The following is a 13162-nucleotide window of genomic DNA, read 5'->3' as shown; positions in this document are numbered from 1 at the left end:
TTTTATTAGTAGATTCATGTAGGTACAGGTACTGAAATGTTATACTCAAATATATGGTAAGCTCTACTTTAAGTTCTATATATAGGCTGCCCCCCAAGTATTTATATAGGTATTATTTAATCATTCTCATTCAAGTTCTTCAAGAACTCACTGTTTTAATTTCTCTAAACTCAGCAACTAAAAAGTATTTCTATAGAAAGTGGTGCTCTCATTGCTCTATGCTTTGAACCAATCAAGTTAATTACCTACACAGTATTGTTTGTGCTGGTCAGTGCTGGATAATTTCTTACCCCAGTTCCACTTGAAGGGAGACATTGTTCTCTGTGCTGCTTTGTCAGCCTCTCACAGGCATTGCTGAAAGTGCATGCCTGATTACCTCATGGCACTGAACTGCAAATAGGCCTTGGAAATTAATGCTGTTTAATTTACTAAGAATGCTTTGGAAACCAAAATGCAAAGGAAACTGCTTTTGCAAGGGATGACGTAGTGAGGATCTCTGGTTACTTTTATGAGTATACCCACTTCCCTGAGAAAACAGATTAGAAAAGTAACTGTTCCTTCCAGACAAAATGGATGTTCAGTTCAGTATCCCATGTGTGAGTGGCCAGAGGAAGTGAATCACATCAGCTTTGTATCCTTTAGAAATCTTATTGATCACCATAAAATATGACCCTTCCATTTTGCTACTTCCTTTGACTACAGTGTAAAATATGACTCTTCGTTTCTGATACCTCATTTTTAAAATATAATAGTGGGAACCATGAATCCTGCCTATGTCTTCGCAATGGCCTACTTCAGCCTCTTTCAGCCTTTGGATCATGGAGGGGACTCTGAAATATTTTCCAGTCTTTAAGGAGCCCTGGCAGTAGTCCCTGCTACACACTCCGAAAGGGACATGTTACTGGAAATAAAATGCTTGTTAAATGAAAAGTTAGTTTCATTTGTGTGCACAGTATGCTAAATAGCAAACTTGGACTGAGCTTAACAAGAAAGCATTCATCTCAGCTCTCTGCACAAGAAATGGGACTGAGCTATTGTTGGCTGCTTCCACTCTTGGTGTTTCGGGCATTAGAATGGAAACAACCACGTTTTCTTTTTGTAATGTGCAGCATCTCTCTCTCCCCCCTCCAATTGTTTCATCTTCTCAACCCTGCCTTCCTGCCCATTTTTACAAGGGAAGCATTTTCCCTAAGGCTTTATATGGACAATGCTATGGTTACCAATCTCAAAGTGGGACCTGGAGTTCTCCCATAGTCACAATAGATCTTCCCTGTACACAGATCAGATCCTCTGGAGGAAAAATAGGCTTTCCTCAGGAACCTCTTCCAAATTTCCAGTCATTTCCCAAGTTGGTTGGCAACTCCCGAGTTGGCAACCTTAGACAATATGCATGTCTGCTGAGGCTGAGTCTCTTCTCCTGTTATCTCAGACCCTCCAACTGCTTGAACTAAGCAAACTTAATTCTAAATAGAAAAGAAGGACTAAGAACATTACCAGTATTTCTGAATGGAGTTCGATGTAGATGAGATTCTTATTAGTACATTTTGAACTGCAGAGTGAAAATGCTACAATTAACTGTATGGTTCAAGGTTAGTTTGTACCTTTTGAACCACAAATTGTAGCTTATGTGATTTTTCTGTGGATCTTCCATCTGTATCCATAATTAGTTCTGCTGTGTTAATATTGTATGATGTTTTAAACAGACATTAAAAAATGTCTCTTTTGTGGAATTTACAGAGAGGGTGGAACTAGAAATGCAATCAAAGAAGGCATGTCTTAGTGTCATATCATCATAATCTTTCCCTTCATAATTCGTTAAGGTCTAAGTATGCGGAAAGTGGATGGGACCAAAGTGTCTTCCAATTGGCCCCTCACTCTATGGGACAGCAGTTCTGACGAGTCAGGTGACTGCTCAATTGGAAGGCACAAAGCGCCTTCTGATTGGGCCCTCAACAGCGATGGCCAGAGCAGCAGCAAAGGGTGCCTGCAACAATAGCAGTGCAGCCCACCACCACAGTACCTGGTGAGATGGGAGCCCAGTGGGGATGGTGGCGGCTGGGGATGGCTTCCCCTGCTTGGAGGCCCCCAGGTAGGCCGAGAGCCAGGCGGGGAGGGATGGCTTCCCCTGGGGCCTCCAAGCAGGGCTGCCGTGTCAAAGACGCGGAGGCCTCCAGGGAAGCTGGGAGCCAGACGGGGAGGGGGGCAGCTGGGGATGGCTTCCCCTGGGCCCTTGAAGCAGGGCCCCCATGTTGAAGCCACTGCGTCCCTGCTTGGATGCCCCAGGGGAAGCTGGGAGCCAGGTGGGGAGCAGCCTGGGCAGAGATGGCTTCCCCTGGGGCCTCCAAGCAGGGCTACCAAATTGAAGACGTGGCAGCCCTGCTTGGAGGCCCCCAGGGAGGCCGCAAGCCAGGCAGGGATGGATGGCTTCCCCTGGGGCCTCCAAGCAGGGCCACCGCAGCGAAGACATGGTGGCTCTGCTTGGGGGGCCCCGGGGAAGCCGGGAGCCAGGTAGGGAGGAGGGTGAATGGGGATGCCTTCTCCTGGGGCCTCCAGCAGGCCCACTGCATCGCACACGTGGCGGCCCTCCTGGGAGGCCCCCGGGGAAGCCGGGAGCCAGGCAGGGGTGGGGGGCAGCCAGGGATGGCTTCCCCTCGGCCCTCTTAGCGGCGAGGCCCCTGGGGACATCAGGAGAGTGGGGGGAGGGCACCCACCCACCTGCACCCAGGGGGCCCCTTCAAAGCCTGACCTTAGGGATGGGCTTTGATCTAGTACTATATAAAATGCCAGGCATACTGGCTGGTAATTTACTTCTTAAAACAGGAGGCAATTGGCCTTGAGTGGGGGACATTCCCCTAATAGGAAAAAAGTAATATGAGGGATCTGCCCAGAAGCTGCTGACAAAACCAGACTGCCTTTTTCCTACTGGTGGAAAGGGTCAAAGACCACACTGCCAGGCATGAAACTCCCTCCTGCTACGGGCATCAACAGAAACCCTTCTTTCCTGAAACCCTCCCATATTGAGTCTGCCATGAAAACGCTGGAGGGCGTCACCCCAAGGGTCAGACATGACTCGGTGCTTGCACAAGGGATACCTTAACCTTTACTAATCTATCCCTCAGACTATTTTATAGAACCCATTGTATTTTTTCACACAATGCTAGTTGTTTATAATGTGTAGAAACCATGATTCTACTTCTAGCTAGAGCATCTTGTTCTACTGCTTCCTTCTTGATTTTGGCCCTGATCCTGCTAAAGTGGGGTTGTTTCCTGAGATAATCAACCAGAGGGAGATCAGACATGGCCAAGTAATTGTTGGTTGATGGCATGACATCATTTCTAGATTCTCCAAACTTCTCTAGGAATTGGTTGAAACTCTATGGTTTCCTCAATTCCTTGCGAAACATGATGCTACTTCCATGTTTTCCCCAATGGGATGTCATACCATTGACTAAGCAGCAGCTTGGCAACACTATGCTAAAATTAGTTGTCACTACATCCTATATAAACCAATGGAACAAGCTAACTTAAGTCCCATTGCTTTCACTAGGACAATAAGGATAATAATAACAATAATAATTAACTTCTTTGAGAATTTTTCTGATTACTAGAATTATATTAATAGAAATGTTTAAACCATATATCATATTTTTATAGCCCATCACCCTTGGTCATGCTTTCCCCTATTTTAATCAATATTAAACATCTGCTTCTTTATGCCTTTACTACTGCTTTCCCACACTTTTTATGTGACATACTTTATGGGTAGTTCCAATACAGGATGCCAAACCATAATCCTAACACTTGAGGCTTGTTTAGGAAGGCAAAGGGTTTACAAGATTTTGCGGTAACGCAGACATAAAGTCTTTTGTGAAAGATTTATATAAAACAAATGTCCTTAATTGAAGCAAGGAAGAACCTAAAAACCTTTTCTGTGAGCCACATTCTTGAAAGATTATTATGGAATATTGTTGTGTGTCTAAAATGACTGAAGCTTAGATATTAACTAACTATGGAGAAGAAAAAGTAAAATAAGCAGGTTCAGGAATGAGGAACTATGGATTAAAGCATTTCTCTAAAGTATTTTGCACTTTGCACTTGTTAATTATTAATGCTTAATTATTGGTAAAAGATACTTTTGATTTATATATACCATGTCAGTTTGAAATGAAATTCTCAATGCTTTCTTTAGCAGGTTCTGATAGTACGTTCTCATGGATTTTGTAACTGTGATTCCTGAATGGTTTAGATGAGGTTGAGATTAAAATAATCCTTTCCCACACATTTTTAAAAGTTTTCCTAGGGAACTAAGGCTTCACTTTTAAGCAGGAAATTCTGACCAGGAAGTGAGTCCAATTTAAATTCAGGCTGAATAAGAATTTAGTAGCCGCATACCAGGACAACTCTGAAAGGGATTTTCGTCACACTTCTCATCAAATGTATATGAAACATTATCAGAAAGAAGGCTGTATGATATGCTGAAATCCACGATAAAAACTGGTTGACAGAGAAATGTGATAAAAATTGCCCTGTCTTTTAAATAGAAATTTATGTGGGTAAATGAATTATTAAAGCTTTTAATGTCATGGAGACCCTATGAAGCCTCTATAAAAGGGACAAGATATTTTTTCTAAGCAGTTAGCAACCCTGACCAGGACCTACTCAGACCTAGCCTGACATACTAATACATATAATTCATACAAGTTGTACAGCACAGAAATTCATTTTACAAAGCCAATAATAGATACAATTTTCTTTATAGTGCTATTTTATAGCTCCTGCAAATCAAAATTACTGAGTTTCTGATCATATAATGGTCTCCAGGGGACAAATATTAAAATGCACATGTTTTGCCACAGCTGATGGTTCAAACCAGTTTATTGCAAACTCTTCAGCTCCCCCCTTGCTTTATCCCCCCCCCCCAATCACTCAGCAAGCTTTCATGGCAAAATTTAAACCTGAGCCTCCCAGATACTAATTCTACACTCTAATCACTACATCACTGGCTCTCTTTTTTCTCTTTGAATGTGTTTCATTTCAAAGCTGAAAGTATAATTATTTAACATAATATACTTTCAGTACAAACCCATTGAATTCAGTGAAATAGCAAGAAGTAAATTTATATAGAATTAAAATGATAGTCTAACAAATTATTTTTTTATAAAGTATAAAAGAGCAGAATAAGAGATGCTATCTATCACAAGCTAAGCATTTTAAAATTCCAATTGTTCTGAAATGGGAACAGCATATGCTTAACTCACATACCAATATCACTGGGAGAATTGCCATAGAATCCTTGCCATGTTTATTTTGAAGTAACCCTCAATAAACACTTACTTGTCAGTAAATATTCATGGTCTTATAACCTTAAAATAATTAATGCAGAGTCCCCAACCTATTTGAACCTGCGTGCATCTTTGGAATTTTGACACAAAGTAGTGGGCACAACTGCAAAATGGCAGCTGCAGGAAGTGGAGACAATGACAAAATGGCTGCCACAAGAGGGAGTGCATAATAAAACAATTCCACCTGGAGGCACAAAACTCACGCTGCCTCCTATTTGCAAATGTGCAGTTGTAAGCTTCCTCATGGGAGGCCCGTCTCTCTGCCTTGTCATGGCTGTTTGCCTCCTAACAAAGCAGCAAGGGGAAAAAAGTTGAACCCCCTCATTCCTCAGCTTGTCGATCACAGCAAGCAATCAGTCAAAACACATCGGTTGTCTTGGTGATTCAAACTTCTGTTCCCCCTGAGCCCCAAAATAATTTTTAAAGTACACTTCCATGTTGCTATGCACTGATGACACAATGTAAATGCATTTTTAATTTAAAAATTAACACTTCCACATTGCTATGGAGAAACGCCATGACAATAAAGCACCCCCCCTTTGGGATTCATGGTGTTTTAGACTCTATGTTTGGGTAGAGTTGTGAGAGGCTGAACATGGTAACTGAACCCAAAGATTGATTGTGTGTAAACAGTAGGCTTAAAAACACAGAGCATGGATGCCTAGCTGATCAGGAGAGGGCTGCTTCGTCATGCACCCCCTCTCTTTCCCAGTTCATTCCCCACTGCCAGAAAACACAACAGGACTGTGTTTTGCCTGCCCAATTCAAAAAAGACAGTGGACATGTTAGGAACATTTTATGATAACTTATGCAAAGTAGCTTTGCGGTCCGGTGGCAATGCGGACCTCAAACGGAGAGGGGAGGACGGGTAAAGGGTGTGCAAAATTCTACAGGGACTGTCGCACATTTCTCCCCCAGGTTTGTCCTTGGTTGCTCTCTGATGTGAAGCAAGATAATAAGTGGCAAATCCTGTTTTGGCAGTTTCCTTCATCTCAAGGCAAATCTGGCCAAAAGCCAGCCTCGGGATGCAGACGACATCATGTGGAGGAAGTTCTAAAACCCGCCAGCAACCAGAGGCTGTCCAGAGGCAGATTCCTCATGCAGAATCGGTTATAGCATTGGTCATATCCTGTTGAACAGGATAACTTTTAAAAACAGTTTCTTGCATGCATACAGCTTCACTATATGATTGAAGGTAAGAACCTTGTGCTGTAGCAGTGTTGGCTGCCAATGAATCTTTAACAAAATCTGCACAGCTAATCAAATCTCCAAAACTGATTTAGAAGCCCTTTTAAACATGGACCGCTTTGGGAACCCTAATTTAATATACTAAAGTGTCCACAATCACCCGTTTTGTACACAAAAAAATGAAAATGCAAGTCAGACACTCTGTCCATATACCACTCTCTGAGGGACTCATTGCCTTCAAACTCTCCAGGCTCCCTCCCCCCCCCAACCCAAAGATCTTGTTTTCACTTTTCTTTAGAAGATTCAATCCTGTTACCATCTGTTCCCACATTCAGGTGGATTCAACACGAGGAGCTAATAGTTTGGCTGCAAAAGCCATCTTTGGTCAAATCAATAGGATTTATCTGGGAGTGTCATGCCTGGCTACTTAGTGATGGACTTGGTTCTTTTCAAACCTTGCTTGTTGAGATGGAGAACAAGGGGAGGAGGGGTGCTACTATTTTATCAAGGCACCGGGGAATGAAAGAATGCATGCATGAAACTTGGCCACACTGGTTGCATACTTACTTAATTAGAAAATACTGGACATTTTATATGTTTATTTACCATACTGAAAGGGGAAATACTGCACTGTCCAATTCAGAATTAGACATCCGATGACACTAGCAGCTACCACTTAAGATAAGGTAACCAGATTGTCCCACTTTTGGAGGGACATCTGGGTGCACCTGGCAAATTGTACCTATGTTGAAATTAAAATATATATACTACAATACTGTTTTTGCGTTCTGTGCGTTCTATGAAACTTTTTGTTGCTCCATATAGACCAAATTTTTAATCAAGGACCCCCCTGGTCAATGGTGTCCTGCTTTACCAATGTTGAAATCTGGTCACCTTAATTTAAGAAGAAAGATGGTGTTGCTTGGAAAGTGACTCCAGAATGCAGAATGTCTGGCTGGACTTGCTATAATCTTATTTAGCATGTTTCCAGCATTCCAAAAACTGGCTACTATGACACGCAGTCTGATTCTAAGTTCCATAGAAACAAGAGGAATTTAGTGTGACTCATTTGTAGTAGATTGGATGGCTGCTAATCCTCTGGTACCAGAGAAATATAAAGAAAATATTGATATAACACATCTACACCAGTGTAACAACATGGATGCATCAGTGGAAGCTGCAGAACCTTTATGCCAGAAAGAAACAGCAATATAATCAAGGATGGTTAATCCATGTAGTACACATAGCATGTGTTATGGACCCCACACTGCCAGGGACCCTGCACCATGCCTTCCTCTCACATGGATCAGGCAACCAAAATCCTATATCAAGACAAATAACATACTACTAAGAACCTACAACTAAAAACTTATTGCAGGGATATTTTGCTCAAACAATAAGCCAAGAAAAAAATATAATAATATACAGATGAATTACCATTGTTTCCTCAGAATTCTTACATGTTCTCTGACTCAGGATTCCAGACATGAAAGTCTACCAGAATTCTTACTTTAACTTCTATAACTGGACTTCAGGACAAGGGCCCAAACAAGGACAAGGAGAGTAAGATGCTATGTCAGAGAAGAATCATTGCAGTCTCTCATCTTAATCCTCAGACGTCCACAAAAAATGATGGCAATTCTACACCCAACACATGTAGTGAAATTTGGAGGAGCCAGTGCTTTGGGGGAGCTGGGAAGAGAACATTATCTCAGGAGCTGACTGCTAGCTCCACCCTCTGCTGAGTAGGCCTTTGTGCTATAAAAGGCTCTTGCTTGCCAGAGGCGTGTGCCAAAAGACTCTTGGGGTCTGGATTAAACCATAATACTCTGTAAGGAGCCAAGAGCAAGAGCTAAAAGACTCTTGGCTGTTGTCTTTTTGCCTGAGGATGAAGCTGAAGGTTTCACTGAAGTGTAGGACTCTTTGTGGAGCAGTTCAGATGAATCAAAGTGGCATGAAGACTGAAGAAGGTTGCGTAGTGACATGTACCATCTGCGGAATGTTTGTCTTTTTACCTCAGAGGGACAATTTTTACAAATGCAGCAAGTGCAAATTAGTGGCTCTGCAGGAGGAGAAGGTCCGGGGATTAGAGAAATGATTGATTACATGGCAGGAGGAGGGAAATCTATCAAAACAAAATCAGGAGCACCTAATACAGGAGGGTAATAATTGGATGAATGTTAAACATAGGAGTAGAAGAATAAGGAGAAGGTCTGACCCACTGATGCTCAGCAATCGGTTTCAAGGTCTGCCTGAAGAAGTTAATTCAGGAACCCAGGAGCATGTGCAATCCCCCATGAAGAACAAGCCCCAACGTAGACCAGGAAAAAAAGTCACAGGCCCCGACAGGTGAGAGTTCTAGGTATAAACAAATAACCAATGATTGTAGGGGGAGTGTTAGAAAAACTAAAGCTCAATATGAGCTTAGGCTAGCAAGAAATGCTAAACATAACAAAAAAAGGCTTATTTAGTTATATTTCAAGCAAGAAAAAGAATATGGACACCATAGGACCACTGCGAGGACAAGAAAGTGAAATTATAATAGATGGTGAAGAGAGGCTGAACTGCTTAACTCCTATTTCTCCTCAGTCTTCTCTTGTGAGGGAAATAGTGATCAATGTGGCAAAAACGTAACACAACACGAGGGACAGGAATGGTGGGCTAGGATCACTGTTGGGGCAGTCCACAAACAGCTAGTTTCTTTAAATGAAACAAAGTCTTCTGGGCCAGATGAACTGCATCCAAGGGTACTAAAAGAACTTGCAGATGTCATCTCTGAATCTCTGTCCATTATTTTTGACACTTCTTGGAGAACAGGTGATGTGTCAGATGATTGGAGGTGGGCAAATGTTGTCCCCATCTTCAAGAAAGGGGAAAAGGAGGATCCGGGTAATTATCAACCCATCAGCTTGACATCTGTAGCTGGCAAAATTTTGGAACAAATAATCAAACATTCGGTCCTTGAGAATCTGGAACTGAGAGCTGTGATTTCTAAGACTCAGCACAGGTTTCGCAAGAATAAGTCATGTCAGACCGACCTTATCTCTTTTTTTGAGAAAGTGACTTCTTTGCTGGAACAGGGGAATGCCGTGGACATAGTTTATCTGGATTTCAGTAAAGCTTTTGATAAGGTTCCACATTATATTCTTGTTCACAAGTTGATAAAATGCGGTATGGATCCTAATTCTGTCAGGTTCAGCATCTTCTTGGGAAAGAGTGACAAGTGGAGTACCCCAAGGATCGGCCCTGGGGGCTGTGTTGTTCAACATATTTATAAATGATTTGGATGAAAAATTAGAGGGGATACTTATTAAATTTGCAAATGATACTAAACTGGGAGGGATAGCAAACACAACTGAAGGCAGCAACAGAATACAGGATGATCTTGATAGGCTCGAGAAGTGGACTAAACTGAATAAAACAAAGTTCAATAGGGACAAATGTAAAGTTCTGCATTTAGGTAGGAAAAACCAAATACACCAATATAAGATGGGGGAGACTTGTCTTGGCAGTAGCATGTGCAAAAAGCATTTAGGAGTCTTAGTAGACCATACATTGAACATGAGTTAGCAATGTGACTCAGTGGCTAAAAAGGCAAATGGGGTTTTGGGCTGTATCAAACGGAGTATTGTGTCCAGATCACGGGAGGTGATGCTACTGCTGTACTCTGCTCTGGTTTGGCCTGACTTGGAGTACTGTTTTCAGTTTTGGGTACCCCAGTTGAAGAGGGATGTTGACAAACTGGAACATGTCCAGAGGAGGGCAACAAAGATGGCGAGGGGTTTGGAGACCATGACATATGAAGAAAGGTTGGGGGAGCTTGGTCTGTTTAGCCTGGAGAGGAGATGACTGAGAGGGGATCTGATAACCATCTTCAAGTATTTAAAAGGGTGCCATATGGAGGATGGAGCAGAATTGTTCTCTCTTGCCCCAGAGGGACAGACCAGAATGAATGGGATGAAATTAATTCAAAAGAAATTCCATATAAACATCCGGAAGATGTTCCTGACAGAGCGGTTTCTCAGTGGAACTGGCTTCCTCAGGAGGTGGTGGGTTCTCCATCTTTGGAAATTTTTAAACAGAGGCTAGATAGCCATCTTACGGAAAGGCTGATTCTGTGAAGGCAAAGGGGTGGCAGGTTATAGAAGATGAGTGATAGGGATGTGAGTGTCCTGCACAGTGCAGGGGGTTGGACTAGATGACCCATGAGATCCCTTCCAACTCTATTATTCTATGATTCTATGAAATACTTACCTTTTGCAGATGTCTATACATACACAGACACACACACACATTCCTCCCTTCTCAAATTGCAAACCTTATTAACCACACAACTACCTCTCCATGTAGGAAATACCTGAGTGCCTCCTTGGATTGAGAAGCTATTGGTCAGAAGGTCGAAATTTAAAGGAAAAACATCCCATAACAGTCAATGAGCAAGTAAAAAAAATATTTATTTATTTATTATATTTCTATACCGCCCTCCCCGGAGGCTCAGGGCGGCTTACATTAAACTTATAAACAATACATAGAACAGTCTTCATTAATAATCATACAATAATAACAGTGGTTGTAACAGAATAACAGTATAATAAACAGTATAACAATAATAATAATATAACAGTATAACAATGCAACTGTGCAAATGGCACAACAGGTCCAGAGCACTCTGGTGGAGTTCTGGGAGGAAGGGGGAGGAAAGCGGGGGCCCTTGTTCATTATTGGTTGTGCCTGGTCTTAACCAAATGCCTGGCGGAAGAGCTCCTTTTTGCAGGCCCTGCGGAACTGTTTAAGCTCTGTCAGGGCCCTGATCTCTTCTGGGAGCTCATTCCACCAGGTGGGGGCCAGGACGGAGAATGCTCTGGACCTGGTCGAGACCAGGCGGACTTCTTTAGGGCCAGGGACCATTCGCCGGTTGGTGGCGGTGGAGCGCAGAGCTCTTTTGGGGTCATAGGCAGGGAGGCAGTCCCTCAGGTACACTGGGCCCTGACCATGAATGGCCTTGAAGGTAATTACCAGAACCTTTAGTGTGATCCAGAATTCAAGTGGCAGCCACTGCAGTTCGTGGAGAATGGGCCGGATGTGGGACCTCCACGATGTTGCTGTGAGGATCCTGGCCGCTGCGTTTTGGACCAGCTGTAGTTTCCGGGTCAAGGCTAAGGGCAGGCCTGCGTAGAGCGAGTTACAGAAGTCCAGTCTAGAGGTGACCATCGCATGGATCACTGTGGCTAGGTGTTCCGGGGCCAGGTAGGGCGCTAGTAGTTTGGCTTGGTAGAGATGGTAGAAAGCCAGCCATGCTACCTTTGTGATCTGGGCTTCCATTGTAAGGGAAGCATCCAGAATCATGCCTAGGTTCCTGGCGGAGTCAGCCGTAGAGAGCTGTACACCATCCAGGGCAGGCAGGCGCGCTTCCTCGCATGGGCCCTTCCTACCCAGCCACAGGACCTCCGTCTTTGAAGGATTGAGCTTCAGGCGACTCTGCTTCAGCAATCTCGTCACTGCTTCCAGGCAGCTGGCTAATGCTTCTGGGGGGGGGAGTCAGGGCGGCCATCCATCAGGAGGAAGAGCTGGGTGTCATCGGCATATTGATGACAGCCCAGCCCAAACCTCCGTACCAGTTGTGCAAGAGGGCGCATAAAGATGTTGAATAGGATAGGAGAGAGGACTGCTCCCTGTGGGACTCCACAAGTAAGTTATCGGCGGTCTGATGTTTTCTTTCCTATTGCAACCCTCTGTCCACGATTCCGGAGGAAGGAGATCAGCCATTGGAGGGCTCTCTCTCATATTCTGGCATCGATGAGGCGGCGAGCTAGAAGCTCATGATCGACTGCGTCAAACGCTGCTGAGAGGTCTAGTAATATCAGCAGTGCCGACCCGCCTCAGTCCAACTGGCAACGGAGGTCGTCCATCAGGGCGACTAGCGCTGTCTCTACCCCATGGCCAGCCCGGAAGCCTGACTGGGATGGGTCTAGGACCGAAGCTTCTTCCAGGTACTCTGTTAGTTGGTTTGTGATAGCCCTTTTTATCATCTTCCCCAGAAACGCTAAATGCGAGACGGGTCAATAATTGTTGGGCACTCGCAGGTCTAAGGATGTTTTTTTCACCAGTGGGCATACCACATCCTCTTTCAGTCCCTCCGGGAATTCTCCTGTTGTGAGAGATAGATTGATTATCTCACGGAGGGGGCTCTTTATCCTTATTTCAGCTGTTCTTAAGAGCCAGGATGGGCAAGGGTCTAGTGGGCATGTGGTTGGCCTCGCTGTTGCTAGTATCCTGTCCACTTTGGTCAGCGTGAGTCGTCTGAAGTTACTCAGGGTTTTCTCCAAAGACGGCCAAAGGGACTCTACTTCACTTTCTGTATCTAAAGTTGGAGGGAGGTCATGGCGGAGTGTCGAGATTTTATCTGCAAAGTGACTTGCAAATGCCTCACAGCTGATATCCAATTTGCTACTGTTTTGTTGCCCTCCTGTAACAGTTTATCCTGCCTGTGCTCTAGTTCCATCTCTTTAAGGCCATGGCAATTTGTACAGATTGGTGTAATGGTTAAGAGCAGCAGCTTCTAATCTGGTGAGCTGGATTTGATTCCTTGCTTCTCCACATACTGGGTAACCTTGGGCTAGTCAAACTCCTGT

General features: G+C 43.7%; 1 protein-coding gene across 7 annotated transcripts in view; it reads left to right on the top strand.

Annotated features, from left to right (window-relative positions):
- The window catches only part of GLIS3 (GLIS family zinc finger 3), a 230017-nt gene that overhangs the window by 55272 nt on the left and 161583 nt on the right, over positions 1-13162 (top strand). The window contains exon 1 of one of the 7 annotated variants that reach the window (XM_077344927.1): positions 10863-10970. The exons of the other annotated variants lie outside the window; for them this stretch is intronic. The gene's annotated coding sequence lies outside the window, so the exon portion shown is untranslated. Of the gene's footprint in view, positions 1-10862; positions 10971-13162 lie in introns of those variants that run through there. 7 annotated transcript variants of the gene reach the window in all.

Source organism: Paroedura picta, chromosome 7 (assembly GCF_049243985.1).
Source record: "Paroedura picta isolate Pp20150507F chromosome 7, Ppicta_v3.0, whole genome shotgun sequence".
NCBI lineage: Eukaryota > Metazoa > Chordata > Lepidosauria > Squamata > Gekkonidae > Paroedura > Paroedura picta.
Note: the sequence above shows the minus strand (reverse complement) of the source record. Positions and strands in the feature narration are given on the sequence as shown.